We start from the raw sequence: 5,378 nt of genomic DNA on the forward strand, positions 1-5,378 counted from the left end.
ACATAACATGGAGTTAAAGACACAGCAAGGGCACATGGAAGAGCAATTCTCCTATGAATTCTGTCTCTTTGGGAGCCTGCTTCTCTTGTCTAGAGACAAGCATCTAGCAGTGGTTTTGCTATGTGGATTCCAATGTTCCTTTCGAAGCCTCCGTGTCCTTCCCTCTCACTCTCCTCGGTCTTTTCCTTCTCCCTCTTTTCCGCCTTCCTACTTTCTCAGTTGACCTCAGTTTCTCCCTTTCCTTTTCAGTATAAATGTTAGCAAATTTCACACCCCTTTCCATGCCTCCTCCCCCTCTTTGCTTCTTTTCAACTAACTGGAGCGCGAGTGTTTCAGCACTGGCAATCGAACCTAAGGCCTTACGCATGCTAAGGGCTCTGGTTACCACTGACTACTACCTCCTTAGCCCTGTTTTGTCTCTTAGCTTACTTCTTTTTCTCAGTGCTATGCTTCTTAGGATCCATCTGCAATTCGTCTCGTAGCTCCGGCTTGTTACTATTCCTTGTCATCATTTTCCTATTCCAGTGCTGCTGCTATTCTGAAATCTTGAGGTATTTCTGCTTCTTGGTATGGAGTTTACTGTGTCCTTCCCTGGAAGATACCGAGCTCTTGTCTTTGCCCCTGGAGTTCCAACATCTCTTGCTGATGTACTTTGCTTTGGCTTGCTCATGTTTGCTGGATCGATGGAATTCTCTTTATTTAAAAAAAAAATGTATCTGTATTTTTAAATTGGGTGTATATGTGTCAGAGGGCTTGCATATGTCAGAGTCCCCTGGAGCTAGAAGCAGAGGTGGCTGTGAGACAGGCTGCACAGGGGCTGGACCCAAACTGAGTCCTTTGCAAGAGCACCGTGCGCTCTTAACCGCTCAACCATCTCTCCAGCCCCAATGACCATTAAAGGGCTCCTCCCACTTGATTCATTTATCTTATTTGATGTTTACTGTAGCAGACCGCTAACCTCAAGAACACATCCACGCTGGCTTTTTTCTTACCTTTCAGTATTTGCTCTAATTTACAGGAATTTTATGGCTCTATCTGATAAACTGCCTATAGAATTCTCGTAGATAGACAACCTTTTATGGTGGTTCCTTACAAGCTTGAAAAAGAAAAACACTACAAAACCCAAAACAAAAAATATCCTCCTAACTGCCCAAGCTAGATGGTGTAATCATATCTCCAGGGTTTTATTAAGAAGCATGGCAGGTCCCTCCCCAGCCCAGTCTCTCTCCCTGGTGCTAGACTCGAACCCTGAACCTTGTGCCTGTGTTTTACCACTGACCTGTTATCCCAGCACCACAGTTTGACCAGATTTGAACCTTGCTCTCAGTTCTGTCAGGTGGGGGTTGAGCTCAGAGCAGAAGGGAAAAACCGTTAGACTAGGCTTATACCTGTCTTTTAGAATAGGACAAAGGTCACATCCCATAGAGAACAGAGTGCAAAGAAAACCAGAAACATTAACAAATCAGCAAGTGTCAATGAGAACAAGCCAGTCACTATCATCAGGTAAGTCCAGAGTCTAAAAAACAACTATCGGTGATGCAAAACCATTGTTTTCCATGGATATAAGGCTACGTCTTAAAACAAAGACGTACAGTGCCACCCATTAATGAAGAGGCTTTAAATACATTTCCATTATTGACAACAATGAACTAAGCAATGTTTCCATATTTTAGTTACTTGTATTCCACCTTCCCCACATGTCTCAACTCTTGTTCCTAACTGGTATGCATTTTATTTAGCTAAAATGGAACTTTATATTTCTGTTACAAGTAGAAAATTACTTTTATTGATGAATAGAAGGAAAAAATACATTAACAGTTGAGAGTTCTTAGACTTCAATGTTCTCTTTGCAAAAAGGACCATGGTGGATAGCACCTCGTAAGGTGGCTTTTAGTGTTCCATGAATTAATTAATGTATTTTAAATAGCCTACCTCTGCAACCCCAGCCCTGGAAACATTGAGGCAACAGGACTGTGAGTTCAAGGCTAATGTGGGTTACATGGTACTTCGATGGAATAAAAATCATAATAAGAAAAAAGAAAAATTACTGGAATATTTTATGTGTTGTGGGTGATTGTTAAAAGATATTATATCTACTCATATAACGCTCATTATGCAGCATTTCAAAAAGTTAAACTGGGAGGTAGAAACTGGAGATATGCTTGAAACGGAAATGAGACAAACAAAAATAAATTGGTAATTCTAATTTGATGAGTTAGAGTACTTATACAAATAGAAGTTAGAAAACTTGTATAGATACCAATATTTAAAGGAACTTAAAATAACAAACAGTAATAGAAATTAATATCCTTGGGTCCTGGAGATGGCTCAACAGGTAAATGCTCTTGTCACTAGGCCTGAAGACTTGAATTCATTCCCTGCGTCCACACAGTGGAAGGAGAGAACCCATAAACTATTCTTGTGGCACAAAAATATAATACTATTAATTTAAAAGGATTGTGGTTACATCCCCAAGACAGGATTCAGTTACAGCAGAGGGCTCTAAAGTGACTTTTTTTTCCTTTTTTTTTTTTTAGACAGGGTCTCATTATGTAAGCCTGGCTGTCCTGGAACTGACTATGTAGACCAAAATAGCCTTTAATGCCCAGAAACATATATGCCTGCGCCTCCCTAGTGTGCAGACTAAGGTGGCACACTATCATGCCAGGCCTAGAATTGTGTGTGTGATAGTGACTGAGGCAACAAACAAGGGTGGACTGGAAGGACACACATGGAGAAAAAAAAGTGCCTCAGAGAAGGGGGAGAAAAAAAATGCCGTTAGGGCTTAGAAATGTATCTTGTATGTAAAGAATACACTATTACCATGTCCTAGGAAGTGACAGTAAATGATGTGCTATTTTGCGGCAGGAGAGTAGGGTATGAAGAAAAAGTCTTCGATTACATATAAAGTCAAGTAATGGCGGAAGACAGGAGTTAGGTCTCAGAGAGCCCTGGTGGAAAAATGGCTGAGGTGCTGATTAGAATATCAAAGCAGATGCCTGGGCTTGCTCTTCCAGCACCACTCAGTATCTGTGGCTCCTCCCTGCACTTTTCACCCCTCCCCTTCCTCTAAATCTCTTCTGTCTTGGGGCTAACCTTCCACTTCCCTTCCCCCAGGCTAGCCTATATAACTCAGCCATTTTGGCTACACCAACCTCTCAGGCCTCTTGGCCTAGCTGCCGCTTTGTCAGCAGTGACTCTCTTGCTCTCCCTCCCCCTCTCTCTTCTCATGGTCAGGGTTAGTTTGGCAGCCATGGACAGCCTGGACTCTTCCCTCTGCTTGTTTTCTCCTTTATAGTTACAATAAAAATCTTAATACTTTAGGAGTAGTCATGTCCTCCTCCTTTTATTTTATTTTTACATTCAAATGGAATCCAGGAGTTCTCCCTACACACACACACACACACACACACACACACACACACACACACACAGCCACTCACTGCAGGCTACATGTTAAAAAAACCCCAAAAACAAATAGAGCATGTGCATTACGTCATGTAAAGGGCGCATAAAGAGCCACGGGTATCATGAAACCAGGGGTTCTGGGCTCAGGGACCTGTCCCAGCTCTGCAGCCCACTCCCATTTTTGAGAGCATATCCCCCTTCTCTTATTAAACAGTCTATATTTCTGTCGCTGTCCATTTGTCCCTGCCTCAGTTCTTTGTTCTGGAACACAGGGCCCTGAAAAAAATCTCAGCAAGTGTCTTATGGACTCTGATCAGACCTAAAAATAAATTCCTCTCAAACTAATAACACACACACATAGACTTCACATTTAACTTGTGGCCTCTCTTTAATGGCAAGAGTGTAAACATAGGAGCTAGGAACTTCATTATTTTATATGACTATATTTTATCTTATTGCTTTGTCTTTTTTTTTTTTTTTCTTTTTTGAGATAGGGTTTCTCTGTGTAGCCTTAGCTGTCCTGGACTAACTTTGTAGACCAGGCTGGCCTCGAGCTCACAGCGATCCACCTGCCTCTGCCTCTCCGGGTGCTGGGATTACAGGCATGCCCAATGTGCTCGGCTTCTTCTTTCTTTTCTTTCTTCCTTCCTTAACTTTTAAAGAAACTTGATTTCATCTTTTCACCAATTACTCTAGAAATGTTTTAACTATTAGTTGAGAGAGGGAAGAACTGGAAACTGAGGTCTGAAAAACTGGTAGTGGTTTTTTTGAGCATTTTTATTTTAGCTCAGGTATTAATATCATTCTTTTTTTCTTTTTTTTTCCTTTATTAATTTATTCTTGTTACATCTCAATGGTTATCCCATCCCTTGTATCCTCCCATTCTTCCCTCCCTCCCATTTTCCCCTTATTCCCCTCCCCTATGACTGTTCCTGAGGGGGATTACCTCCCCCTGTATATGCTCATAGGGTATCAAGTCTCTTCTTGGTAACCTGCTGTCCTTCCTCTGAGTGTTATTCTATTCCAATTTGTCTGATTGGGTGTCCTGTACCCCATGTTAGCCTCGAACTCACTGTGTAGCCAAGGATGGCCCTGGACTACTGGACTCCTTACCTCCACTTCTGAAGGTGTGTATTGTGGTTTAACACTACCATGCGGGTTTATGGCAGACTCACTACGAAGCCCAGGCTGTCCTTGAATTCACCTCTCCCTTCAAGGCCTTCTAGAGTGCGGCGGTTATAAACCAGAGCCACTCATTCTCTGAACAACTTTCTCTTTAACTGTCCTCTGGTTCTGCAATAGAAAGCTAAAAGAAGGGATTAAAATGTTTAAAATCATATTTAGGCGCAATTTTCTATCAGTTACTCCTTTTCCATCAGCATCATTTAATCAATATATTTTTCTTAGCCAGTAAACACAAAGAAAATCCCGAGATGTAAAATCTCAGGGACTGTGAGCACATTAAACACGTTATCAGACTGCATGCTAAAAGACACGCAAAACTGACAGACTCCAAAGTGACAAGGAGGGATGAGCATAAATTGTGGGACAATGAATAACTTGTTAAAACTTGCGGCATTTTCTAAAACTTCTAGAAAGCTGGGATTTGAAAGAAACACTCATATCCTGGGTGATTGCATGATAAATAGTAACTTGATAACATGTTCTTTCTAGGCTATTTCACGGACCTGCTACAACAAGCGTCACCAGCTGGTAACCCCGCCTCCTCCTAGCAGCCACATTCAAAATACTGCTGAAAGGCAGGCCCTCCCGCCTCATCTTTTTTTCCCATAATTCCTTCGCCACTAGTTTCCCATAAACCTGAGGACTTCACACAGCCCCGCCACACGCCCAGGGAAGTCAATCCGCCCCTCAGTTATTATTAGCCAGCCAGAGTTAGTCCCGACCTCTAAGCTCAGGTTGAAGCGTTTGATTGGATGTGAGCGTGGTCGGGCTGTGACGCCAATCAG

This window comes from Acomys minous, assembly GCF_964271855.1.
Source record: "Acomys minous genome assembly, chromosome: 1".
In the NCBI taxonomy this organism is placed as follows: Eukaryota; Metazoa; Chordata; class Mammalia; order Rodentia; family Muridae; genus Acomys; species Acomys minous.